This window comes from Antechinus flavipes, chromosome 5, assembly GCF_016432865.1.
Source record: "Antechinus flavipes isolate AdamAnt ecotype Samford, QLD, Australia chromosome 5, AdamAnt_v2, whole genome shotgun sequence".
Taxonomy (NCBI): Eukaryota; Metazoa; Chordata; class Mammalia; order Dasyuromorphia; family Dasyuridae; genus Antechinus; species Antechinus flavipes.
The window spans coordinates 97742079-97756023 of record NC_067402.1 but is presented as its reverse complement, the minus strand read 5'-3'; the positions used below and the strand labels follow the sequence as shown (position 1 = coordinate 97756023).

General features: G+C 34.1%; 1 long non-coding RNA gene across 2 annotated transcripts in view; it reads right to left on the bottom strand.

Moving 5' to 3' along the window:
• Positions 1 to 1791: 1791 nt before the first annotated feature.
• Positions 1792 to 13945, bottom strand: part of LOC127538154 (uncharacterized) — a 136510-nt gene continuing 124356 nt past the window's right edge. The window contains exons 2-3 of one of the 2 annotated variants that reach the window (XR_007947689.1): positions 8118 to 8223; positions 1792 to 1926 (exon numbers count right to left, since the gene is read on the bottom strand). This is a non-coding gene — a long non-coding RNA (uncharacterized LOC127538154). Of the gene's footprint in view, positions 1927 to 2962; positions 3006 to 8117; positions 8224 to 13945 lie in introns of those variants that run through there. The other variant, XR_007947688.1, reaches the window with a different exon arrangement.

Genomic DNA, 13945 nt, shown 5'->3' with positions numbered 1-13945 from the left:
TATGGTGGTGGGAGAAAAATAACTAACCAGTAGTTAAAGAAACAAAAGCTGGTAAGTTAGAGATAAAAAGGCAGAATGTCATTAGCAGGTTATTTCATTTCTTTTGTGCTACTAAACTTCTTTCAATAATTTAAGATTTAATTGCTGTATTTTGAACATTGAGAAGCCAAAACCAACTGACTCTCAGTAGCTAGCATTTTGGTGGTGAAACTGTCCAAGCTTAGGTAGGCTGCTCCTTAAAGAACATATTCACTCTTTCATCAAAACCCCATTCTAAGTCTTTCCATCTTGAGAGGACCTAGCAAGCACTGTATTCTGGCAGCATATCCTACAAGCCTTGAAGGGTATTTCCATGCTATGATAACATACTAGAAGAGGATGTTAGTGGAACTCCATTCCTTTATCAGAATATTTCACAGCTTTTTTAATAAATTAAGAATAATAACTAATGCTCATATTTTAAAGTTTGGAAAATTTTATGCCTGTACTATCTTATTTCATCTTCACAACCCTAGAAGAAATAATACTATTCTTATCCCTATTTTACAGATAGAGGCAGATAGAAGTTAACAGAAATGTTTGAAGCAAGATTTGTGTTTATCCTGAATCCTACTATGACACTTAGTATATTAAAAACAATGTGTTTTGTGGCAAATGAATATATGTTTGTGCATGTCCAATTTTAGAGCATATAAGTACTGAATGATCTATTCCTGCTGTACTAGTTTTCTGTGTCTAGAATAAGTCTAACTTGCTGTGTCTATACTATCCTAATTAGACATCACTAATCATCTGGTAGCAGTTACAGGGGAGAGACATAACACCATAGAGGAATTAAAAAACCTCTTTTGGACTTGCCTTGAAATCCCAGCCCCTTTTAAAATGACAGAAATGTCACAGTTCCCATTAAGCAAGATGCACTTAACATTTGCTCAAGGGTATTATCTATCAACTGTGAACATCTCCTTATCTTCAACTTTGCCAAGTGCCAGCATAAATCAGTAGTTGCTGTATATGTTCATGCCATCTCTGGGACTCTGTATTAAGTTCATAGTTTTCTTCTCTCACACATCTTCTATTACTATAGCCACTTAATTAAATTAACCCTATTGATTCCTAATGTAATCAAACATTCTCATTCTTCCATCCTCTAAGCCTATTTTGCTTATTCAAAATTGTCTCCCATTCTTTCCAAAAGTGGATCTTGACCACTAAAATTAAACTGAATGTTGAATAATTACAATGATGAATTCTACCCCAGAGGAAAGATAAGTAAGGGCTTCACTCTTTTAAACGGATAGGTTTATTTAAGAGTCAAGGGAAAAATAACAGTATGTCCAAAAATAACTAGATGAAAAGACAAAAGATGTTAAAAATTACTTTAAAAAATAAAATGAGCTATTGTTCATTTATAACTTTTATATTTATATATAATATGTCATATTATATATCATATATGTAATATTATATAATATATTTTATATTTAATTCATAAAATGATAGCAAATATTCAGGACCGAGACAGTGGGTTGTCTTAGGAATCTCTCAGCATGTTATTCTGAATCAAATTGAATGAGAACAGCAAAAGACTTGCTCCATGCCATGAGCTGTAATGTAACATGTAATACTACCCTTAGACATGATCTTGATATTCTAAATCAATAGTTTCCCATATCTCCATCCAAAGCCTAAGATGCTGGCACTATATCAAAAGGGATATATTCATTCAGGAAATAATGGAATAAATAGCATATGAATATATCAAAACCACTAGGAATGGGGAGATGGGCCCTGTCAGGTCAATGACTATAACAGATTTTGTGAATTTATGTATTTTTTAAAAATCAATTTTTATTGATAGATTGGATTTTATATTAACTGTACTTCCCAATTTCTTCTTCTGTTCTCCTCTCCCAGAAAACAGCCCTTAGAAAAAAGAATTAAGAATGAGAAAAAAAGAAAAACAAATGGTCAACACAATGAACCAACATATGGGGGGAGGAATCTAACATTCTATACAGTATTCATCACCCATATTCCCCTACATCTACAAAGAAGTTAGAGAGATTTCTTCTCATATCTCTTAGTTGGAGCCACCATTGGTTATTACATTTCACAGAATTGCATTTGAATTGTTATTTTATTCTTTTCATTTCTATTACTATAGCCACTTAATTAAATTAACCCTATTGATTCCTAATGTAATCAAACATTCTCATTCTTCCATCCTCTAAGCCTATTTTGCTTATTCAAAATTGTCTCCCATTCTTTCCAAAAGTGGATCTTGACCACTAAAATTAAACTGAATGTTGAATAATTACAATGATGAATTCTACCCCAGAGGAAAGATAAGTAAGGGCTTCACTCTTTTAAACGGATAGGTTTATTTAAGAGTCAAGGGAAAAATAACAGTATGTCCAAAAATAACTAGATGAAAAGACAAAAGATGTTAAAAATTACTTTAAAAAATAAAATGAGCTATTGTTCATTTATAACTTTTATATTTATATATAATATGTTATATTATATATCATATATGTAATATTATATAATATATTTTATATTTAATTCATAAAATGATAGCAAATATTCAGGACCGAGACAGTGGGTTGTCTTAGGAATCTCTCAGCATGTTATTCTGAATCAAATTGAATGAGAACAGCAAAAGACTTGCTCCATGCCATGAGCTGTAATGTAACATGTAATACTACCCTTAGACATGATCTTGATATTCTAAATCAATAGTTTCCCATATCTCCATCCAAAGCCTAAGATGCTGGCACTATATCAAAAGGGATATATTCATTCAGGAAATAATGGAATAAATAGCATATGAATATATCAAAACCACTAGGAATGGGGAGATGGCCCTGTCAGGTCAATGACTATAACAGATTTTGTGAATTTATGTATTTTTTAAAAATCAATTTTTATTGATAGATTGGATTTTATATTAACTGTACTTCCCAATTTCTTCTTCTGTTCTCCTCTCCCAGAAAACAGCCCTTAGAAAAAAGAATTAAGAATGAGAAAAAAAGAAAAACAAATGGTCAACACAATGAACCAACATATGGGGGGAGGAATCTAACATTCTATACAGTATTCATCACCCATATTCCCCTACATCTACAAAGAAGTTAGAGAGATTTCTTCTCATATCTCTTAGTTGGAGCCACCATTGGTTATTACATTTCACAGAATTGCATTTGAATTGTTATTTTATTCTTTTCATTTATATTTCTATAGTCATTGCATATTTATAATTAAGTGCGGATCAGAAGAAAAATAAAACTAAATCTTGTTTTGAGCTACAATTGGATTTTGTCACTATATACTTAGTCTTACTCATTTCCATCTATGACTTCTCTTAAATAGTCCTCAACCTTTACCATTGTTATAACTTTCCATTAAATTTTTTTGCAAGTATTTTTTTTCCTTGTATGTACATCTATTAGACTGAGTATTTTTTTTTTTCCATAATGGAGTTATACAGCCATTAGGATCCCTTGAAACAAGTGAAACAAAGATTAGTACATAAGTTTCTCTCCAAAATAGTATAACATCCTTTAAATGTCAATAAAATATTAAAAATTGATTTTCTGTAGGATGTGTTTTTAGTAAAACACATAAATTAAAGAATTTGTAACAATACATGTTAAACTAGGCCCTTATACCATCTATAGAGAACATAAACAAATTAATGGTATAAACATGACTGTATAGGACATAATTAAGTTGTAAAAATATTGTAGTGTATAAATTACCTTATGCAAATATATACTATTATTTATAAATGAGATGTTGTCTCTTTAAAACTGATCCAGCACGCCTACTTTTTTGTATTGTAACTATTTTGTTAGAAGTTAGATTTTCTGTATATACTTGAGAATAGTACTCCATTTCTTTTCTTTTTAAGTCACAAAAAACATACTTTTTATGAATTCAGACTGTTTCTCTTTTAACCCCCCTCCCCAATTAGCTCAAATCAGTGAGGTTTGACTAGTCTTGGATTCTGTATTCCCAATTAAGACTAATAAAAAGGGAGAATACATGCAGAATAATGCAAAGACTGCAAGGCCAAGCTAAGTTGTATAAGGATTGCTGATAAGGTAAGAACAAAATAGATTCCTGTGCTCTGGTTTAAAGAAACACACTTTGAAGTATAGATGAACTACATCCCTTGTAGTGAAAAAATGAGTTGAGATTTATCAAAATTCATTATAAAAAGTTCTGAATATCCTTCCTTAGAAAAGATGTGAGCTATATAACAGAGAATGTAGAGTAAATTGAAGTAGGGTAACTGTCAATGGCCAAATCAAGAAAAGTGTTGGTTGAGATTGAAGGGAGCCTGAGAAACAATTAGTAGGAATTGGTGACTAGATGATGGGAAGGAATAGGAGGAGGGAGAAGAAGGTAAGATTATATTACAGCATGGTAAAAACATTCTTTAGTTTATTCAGAAGCAGCAGGAAAAATAACTGATTTGGGGGTTAGACATGATAAGATTATAAGATTAAAAAAAGGTTTGTTATAATCAACAAACATTTACTTTCTCACAACTTTGGAGAAAGAAAATCAAAATGTCTGTAGTCAAACAAAACAAATTCCCATATAGGCTCTATTCAAAAATGTATCTCATTCTGATATATTTAGTTCCTTATTTCTCTATCAGGAGGGTAGTATTCTTCATCATCAGTCCTTTGGAATCATGGTTAAGAATCATAGCAATTTTGAGTAGAAAGGTCTTTAAAGATCATCCAATTGAATTTCTCCATTTTGTAGATGAGGATTCTGAGGCTCAAAGAGTTTAAATGTCTTGCCCAAGGTCATATAGAGAGTAAGAAAACTGGAGTTTTTATTGTAGTATGGATAGGGAAGGAAAACTATTACACTTTTGGATTTGTTGAATCTGAGGCAACCAAGACATAAATGTGAAATGTTCACCAGACAAATGGAAACATGGAAAGGAGTCAGTATTAGAAATAAATATTTATAGATTATCTAAAATGGAAATCTTAGCTGATGTTGTAGTGATGGGATGGAATGAAATGTCAGGGAGAAAGGATGTAGAAAACAGAAAGCAGAGGACCTAGACAAAATTGTGAAGATCACAATTAGGTAACAACATGAAAAACTAGTGAAAGAGGAGGAAAAGTAGCCATCAGAGATAAAACAGGAAAACCCAGAAAGAGCAATATTAGGAAAATTGGGAGAGGAAATAATATCAGCGACCAACAGTGTCAGATAACAGTGCCAGAAGATGAAAACCAAGGAGAAAAATAATCACTGATTTATAGATACTGATAACTTTTAAGAATTCTGTATCAGTAGGTTGCCTAGATCAGGATTCAGATTTCAGGGGATTAAGAGATTCGTTTTCAGGTGGTGAAGCAGAGTTACCACAGGCATAATTCTTTGCTGGGCTCTGGAAGGCATTGCTTTTCTCAAGTCCATAACCCATGGTTTTCCCTGTCTCTATTCAACTCAAAAATGTTATGATTCTTAACTATGATTCCAAAGGAAGAAGAATGCTACCCTCCTGATAAAGAAATAATGGATTAAATAAGCAGAATAAGACAAATTTTTGAACATGGTCAATGTGTGAATTTGTTTTGTTTGAGTACACATATTTGTTCCTAAGTTTTTATTTTCTTTCTCCAGTATTATGAGAGAAAGTAAATGTTTGTTGATATAACAAAGCATTTTTTAATCCTATAATCTTATCACATCTAACCCCCAAATAACGCCCCCAAAATTCTCCCATTTCTTCTGAATAAACTAAAGAATGTTTTTTACCATAATTTATGCATGATATATGCCTCAGTCTTTCATAGGGTGACTTGCATTCTCAGTGTGTCTCTTTTTACTGGGTGAAGATACTTTCATTGCCACTATCTCTCCAGGATTACTTGCTCTAGTGGGCACTATTACTGATGGCCCACTTGCAGGCTTCTTAGATCATTTGAATCTGACAAGGTCAATGTCTGGACAATTCCATCTTAGGACATTTCTTCACTTAAAAGTTAGAAAGAAACACACAAAGACACTGAAATTTCACAGATATATGGTAGCTAGGTAAAAGGTAAATCTAAATGCTTTACAAATACCTCATATGATCCTCACAATAAACCTGGAAGGTAGATGTTATCATTTTTATCCCTGTTTTTCCATTGAGGAAATCGAAATATTCAGGGTTTAGAGTGACTTGTCCAGTTACTAAGTGTCTGTGGCCAATTTTGAACTCAGGTCTTTATAATTTCAAGTCCAGTATTCTCTTTATTATTTTACTTGGTAAAAGCTTCCTCAGGGAATCACTTGGGGAATGAAGGATGTACAGTGGGAAACATAAAGGGTCATTTGTGTTTTTAAATTCTAAGTATCTCAAATTAAATAATTTTATTTCCCCTTCTTTTTTTCTGCTTAAACTTAGGGGGAAAAACCATTTTAATTTCATGCAATTCTCTTGCAAGTTTCCTAAATTAGCTGCTCATTAATAATTATGATTGTGATATTCTAAAAATGAGTTCTAATTCACAATTCACTCTTTTCCTTGGAGAAATACTTAAAAACTTTCACAATGAGCAATTTAGGAAGAAAAGAATCAATTTTGAGAATCATAAGATGAGAAACTTGAGGCTCTCATTCTAGGGAATTCCCATAAAGTTCTGCATTTCACACTTTAGACCCCAAACAATTCCCATCCCAGTTTTTCCTAAAGTGCATCTTCAGGAATTAGCCTGACTGAAATATTTAGGGGAATCATTCAATGGTAACCTGGAGAGTTATTCAGCAGTAACCAAGAGAACCATTAATAATGTTTGTTTCAGGGCAGGGCCTTGGCAACATGTGGCAGAGGTAAAATTATTCAACTTTTTTTGTGCTATTTACTCCTCCTCTAGTTTACCCAGAAGCCTGTCTGCTAAGGGACTGAGGTTGCTATGCTTACTCCTTTCCTCATTAAAACTTATCTACCCTTTATTCATGAATTCATTCAATAAATCTTTATTGCACACCTAGTATGTGCAAAGGTGTGCTAGGCACTATAAGGGACAATAAAAAACACAGTCTCTGTTTTATGGAACTCAAAGTAAAATTAGAAACAATATGAAATTTCCAAAACAATGAGCTAATAATTTGAGAAACTAGCTGCTATGAATGGGAGAAAGTTAAAAGTTCCTTTTCAGGAATGATATAGTTACTTATAGGAGTAAAGGCTGGAGGCTGTCATCTAATCCAAAGAAATGTAAGGGAATATGCTGTTTAAACCTAAATATGCACTCAGAGTGCCCAGGTTCAGGTCCCCATTCCGACACAAATTATTGTGACTTTGAATATGTCACTTCAAGAGTATTTTGTGCTCAGCTTATTTCCCCACCTGTAAAATTGGAATGATGGTGCCTTCCTTACTCAAGACTTTAACTGGCTTATTCCATTTTTTTTTTTTTCCTTAATGCTACAAGTCACCAATGAAGCTAATAGGGAAAGGGAGTAAAATGTCTTTCCCTCCACTTTAACCCTATTCTCACCTCATTACTCTCCCTCCCCTTTCCTGAATCTCTTTATTTTTTCAGCTGGAAGTCTGAAGGAGAGAAAATGTTGGGGGAGGGGGAAGTCCCAAAAAATAAGGGTCTAAAAAGAACATCAAAGTTTTTGTCTCCAATTTCTCTTACAAATCAGAGAGAGAAAGTTTCTTTGACTAGAGTCTATCTCTAACCTCTTCCCCATTCCATAACATGCACATACACTTCATCAGCAACATCTTGGGGATAGCTCCCAGTCATAAGGACCAAAACAATTAACAGCTGGATGAGTCATTCCAGCAGGCAGTGGAGTGTACGATTTATCAGTCAGGGCTACTACAGAAGTTCATGTGCATTGGAAGTGTCCACCTATGTGTGGACTTACTTTCTAATCTCATTCAGTGGATAGGGGAGGGACTCAGCAATTCCACATTCTGCTCACCCCTGCTATATCATCCCCTCCCCCCAAATAATCAATAATCCATGTCCTAGAAAACTGACCCAAAAAACAAACAAACAAACAAACAAACAAAAAAACCCAACAGACCATCTTTGTCTCTTAGGTGTGGAGAGCTATGAGTAGGGAAGATTACATACTTGTCAGATACAATGACTGGGCCTTTGATTAAATGTTTTTCCTTTGTTCAAAGCAGGTCATATCATGCTGTGGAGCAAAAAATCTCTCAGCTATCTCCTTCAGACTCTGTAGGTAGGGGTGTGGGAAAGGGAGGGAAAAGAAATTTGGGCACTTAGCAACACAAGAGACAGGGATGGGAGCCAAAGAACATGGGAATTGAGGTAGGGAGAGTAGAGGTAATGGAAGGAGTCAAGTTTAAACTTTTCTAAATCTTTAACTATTCTCCCTTTTTCCCTTTCCCTCTCCCTTTCTCCTTCCTCCTTTATCTCTTCCTTTCCCTCTATTCCTTCCCCTCTCTTCCTCTTCCTCTCCCTTTCTTCCTCTCCCTCTCCCCCTTTTGTTCCTCTTTCTCTTCATTCCCTTCTTTCTCTCTCCTTCTCTTCTTCCCCCTTTACCTTCCCCTTCTCCTTCTCCCTTTCTCCCTCCTTCTTTCCCTCTTCTTCTCTTCCTCCTTCCTTTCTTCCCTTCCCTTGCCTCTTTCTCCCTCTTTCTTCCTCCCTCCCTCTTTCCTTCACCCCCCCCTCACCCTCTCCCTCTCTTCTTCTCTTTTCCTTTGTTGGTCTCTCCTCCCTTTCCCTCTCTTTCTCTGTCTGTCTGTTTCTTTCTCTATCTCACCTTTCTGCCATTGTACAGGCCAATTGCTATCTGGAGAATGGTCTCCTCATCTCATCTTTGCCTCTTGGAATCCCTTACTCAGAATGCTGCTGTTGCTACAATTCTGAATAGAACAACTGGAGCTTAGAGTCCCTTATCTTCTGATTTCCACCTCCCTGTGGGCCAACACAGGTTCTAGCCTCATCTTTTCTGTATCCTATTCCATTGGAAGCTGGTTCCATCCTTGCTGCAGCCTTGCTAGGTGGGAAATCTTGCACCAAGCCTCCAGCATCCCTCACCCAGACTCCTGTTCTGCCTTCCCCTCCTTTCTAGCTTTGGCTCAAAGGGCTGTAAGGCATGACTCCCTGGTGCTTCCCTGACCTATGGCACCTGCCTTTGTCTCCAACTATATCTCTGAGAGCCAAGGTTAAGAACCCATTGGTTTCACTGAAGGGAGTTTGGGATAGCATTGCTCCCCACCTCAATCTTCATGAAGCTTGGTCTGGCTTCTGCCTCTCTCAAGTATCCTCATTGTCCATTTTCATGTCATCATAGAATAAAGGCATATTAGTGATTCTCTTCAGTGTTTCTTTTTATTATCCCATGTGGTGCCTTTTTAGATCTTGTTAAGGTATTTGTGGGGGAGTTTGACTCCTATACCTTAACTAAAAGTACCAGACTCAATAAGATTCTCTCAGCAAGATTTTTATTAAGTGCACATAGTAATATGTGCCAATCATTCTTAGCATCCAGAATTCAAAGACAAAAATTCAACAGTTTCTGTCTTCAAGGAGGATTCATTTTTTTGCGGGGGTGTGGGTGGGGGGGGCAAATAGCACATACATAGCTAACATAAACCATAAAGTAAATGCAAGATAACTGGGGGAGGGGAGGAGGAGGATGCTAGCAAGTGGAGAGTCAGGAGAGGCTTCCTCTTGGCACTTGATTTGAAGCTTGAAGGAAGTAGAGATTCTAAGAGGCTGGGGTGAAAAGGGGACATACAGGGGGACAATCTGTATAAAGGCACAGACCATGTTAATGACCTCTGGGCCATAGGGATTTCTGCTAGTATTCCAGGGAAATCACACCTTTATATTATAGTAAGGTTTTTTGATTTGATAGAATATTTTAAACCCCAGGCTAGCATAAAATATCGGTCTTCTCTTGTTGCTTGTTGCATAGTCTTTATTTTTTTCCTTAACATATAGAAGCAAGTTCATGGAATGATCACCAGACTGCTGGAGCTTGCCAATTAAAGCCCACACTGCAGCGTGATAAAAAAGAACAGTTTATCGTAATCACAGATATACAGTACATAACATAGCAATTTGCTTCTTCAAAGCTAATTACAAAAGTTGTTTGAAAATAATCAGGACCTTATTCAGCAGATCAAGGGAGAAAACAGCTGTATAAATGCCAGCTACTACAGCAACAGAATGTAAGTGGAGTGAAAAAGAAATGGAAAAAAATAGGTTAGTTAAAAGTTCAAACAAAAAAGTCCAAAATATAGGAATTGAATTCTCCATACTTCTCTTCTAGGTCTCTAATGAGTATTTAAGGACATAATGTTCCAATTTTTTAGCAAAATATTGAAAGATACTTTTGACACGACATTGAAAGCTATCTGTTTTCAAATCCTGTGATTCTGAGGGCCTACTTTAACTAATTGCTTCTAATCTCCCTGAAACTCTTTCACACTCACAGAAAATGACTCTTGCATGTTTCAATAGGATGTTATTTTTTTCTTTTCTCAGACAAATGGTTTAAAATATTATGAAACAAAGCAAATGACTGTTTAAGACCCAATACTCTTGTACAAAGAAAGAAATCAATTTTTGGAGACTATCTTAGTAAACTGAATTCAGCATTTAATTGGACATATTTGAAGAGTAATATGATATAGTTGACTTAGCCTAGTGCCAGATTTTAGAAGTCCTTGGTTTAAATGTTAGCCTTAAATCTACTAACTCTGGGTGTCAGTTTTCTTATCTGTAAATTGAGGGGCTTACAAAGTGGAACTATTGTTTCTCCTGAGGAGGCATTTCCTCCTTGATGTAGTCTTTTAAGAATAACTGCTTGCTAGTTATCTTGCAGATAAGATTCTCATTCAGGTCTTAGGGATAGGCAAGATGTCTTCTGAAGAATTCTCACAATCACTATTTTCTTTCAGGACCCTACTCAAGTACTATCTTCTCTCTAAAGTTCCCATTGCCTCCATTGCCTTCAAATTACCTTTAATTAATTCATCTTTGAATAAGTTTTATTTCTTCTTACTTTCCTCCCTCCAAGAGAATGTAAGTTTCTTGAGGACAAAGAAAAAAATTTTTTGGGCCTATTTCTAGCTCCTAGTCAAGTGATTGGTGCTTAAGAGTTTAAGTAGAAAATATTTAAATAAATCTGATTCCTTCATTTTGGATATTTTCTGTTCTGTGTAATGATCAAAATCCATTCATGTTTAATCATTTTGTGAACTGCTGGTCCACATTTTTTCATAAGTCTATCATAGGGCCTATATTTTAATATGTTAGAGGTCTTTCTCAAATACTCCTTACATGAACAAAGGTACTAAAAAGAATAATCTTTGTCATCATTTGAATCTTTTGGCTTCTTCAAGCTTCATTAAACTCCTCCCTTCTATGAAAAGCCTTTTTCAAACCTTTATCATTCTAGTGCCTTCCCTCTGTGATTATGTCCTATTTGTCCTATATATAACTTGTTTGTACATTGTTTTTGTTGTTGTTTCCCTTAGAAGACTGTGGACTCCTTGAGGACAGGGATTGTTTTTTACCTCTTTTTGTATTCCCAGAATTTAGCATAATGCCTGGTACATATCATCAATAAATAATTATTGAATAACTCTATTGTTTGAAGTAAAAACAATCAAACGAGAGGGTTAGATTAAGATAAAAAATTCTTCCAACTTCAAAATCCTTTATTGCCATTTATAACTCTTGGGCAATGAATCCCTTTAAATGATCAGCGCTGACCATGTCCTAGAAAATATTGGTTTGCTTCTTGTTTGGCCTTGACTGAGGGAGCAGTTTAGTTCTAGAAGGTAATTTAATCATCTTATATTTACCACGAGATCAGACTCAATGTTATTTTCCCCTAAAGAATAACTACAGTTTCAAGAACAAGAAAGTGAGAGGAGACAAGAGCATGTATCTTCCAGAATTAAATGCAGTAGAAGCACAGTTGTTGGAGGGTGGTAGACTTTTCAAATTCACTGTATTATGCTGCTGATCATAGATTTTTCATATATAGTGAGAATCCCTTGATTTAAGGCTGTTTTTGATTCACCAAAGTCAGTTCCTATATTCAAATAAGTGTTCCTATTATTTAAAGAAATTTATTTTCTAAAGAAGGAGCAGTTGTTGCGGCAGTAGAAAATAAAGTTATTTGCTGAGTTGAAAGAATTATAAATTCTAAGTGAATTATAAATATGTATGCATACTTATACATATACATACATATACACATATATGTATGACACACAGGCACAAAGATCTTGCATAGATAATCTATGTAGAAAATTCCTTCTTTCACTTTCCCAATGGTTCCCTTTATCCTTCTAATCAATCCTGTCTAGGTTCCTGTCCACCTAATTACATTGGGTGTGGGGAGTATCTACCTTTTTTTTTTTTTTTTTTAAATATTTTACACAGCTGGTAACATTAGTTTCATTTATTTGCCAGCATGGAGGAACATCCTTATGTATAAGAGGAAACAATACAATGGTTAAATATTTCTGTGTGGAGTAATCCTTTTTTTTTTATCCTTATTTTGTAATGTTTATACTACCAATCAGGTGTGAATATACTGGTTGATTGACTAGGCATTAAAAAAAGTGTCATTATGATGCTGGTTTTTTAAAAATATATTTTAAAATAAAATATAGTATTTCTGGATCCAGAAGATTTTTTTATCCAATTTAGGGATTGTGTGTGTATGTGTGTGTGTGTGTGTGTGTACTCACTATATGCCTTTCTGGATTCTTCTGAATCATGGTTTTAAATACATAATATAAAATGCAAAAGATTACAAAAGAACTGATTATTTTGAAACATATTTTTTGAAATATTAAAAAATTTCACAGACTCCTGAGTCTCACTCATATTATAAAATTACTTTATTTCAAAATATTAATTCAATATACTATTTGTGGGACCTTAAGCAATACAGTTAATTTCTCTGGATTTTAATTATCTCATTTATAAAATGAGGGGATTGGATTTAGTAAAGACTTGAGGTCTATTCTATTTCTAAATCTTTGACTTTAATAGTAAATACTTTTAATATAATTTTGTGCCAAAATAGATTTTAAAAATATGCTATGGACCTTTTAATTTTTTAATCTCATATTTCATATTAATCTCCAATTGGTTGTCAAGTAAATTCTACCAATTCTACATCTCTTGCAAATATCCTCTTTGTATTTCTGTGACTACTACCCTAATACAAGGTTCATTACAACATTCATGCACTATCAAAATAGTTTTCAAATTGATCCTTTGACTTGCACTCCTGTAACACTTCCCTCCCCTCCATTTAAAAAAAAAAGGAAATATTTATAGATATAAACATATCTATCTATATATTGATATAGAGATAAACATAGATATAAACATACTTAAATAATATGTTTATATCTATCTATACAACACACATACATATAATTTTTAAAAACCATTGCTTAGTGATCTTCCCCATTTCCAACAGAAGCCTCTCAGAAAAAAGTAAATTAAATAAAACATATACAAACATTGGCCATATTTAAATTTTTCTATATTAGTTTGTATTTTTAATAGGAGGAGGGACACATGCCAAATCAAGACTGGTCTCTCAATTGATAAGGCAGGAAGGAGAGAAGTAAGGAAGGAAAGAAGGAAGGTTATTGTATCTACAATGTGTCAGGCACTATGCTAAAACAGGCAAATAGTAATTTAAGTGACTTGGTCAGGATTCCACAGCAAGTGTCTGCATCTGGATTTGAATTCAGGTCTTTCTGACTTAACAGCCACTACTATGTCTGTAGATCTATTTAAATAATTAATTAAAATTCTAATGTCTTCCTTTTAAAAATCTTTTTTAAAATGTGAATTTAACAATTATTAGCAAACTCAATTATTTCAATATACAGATAAAATGTTCAGTTATGAAAGTAACCTACGAGAATTATGAGACCTGACTCCTT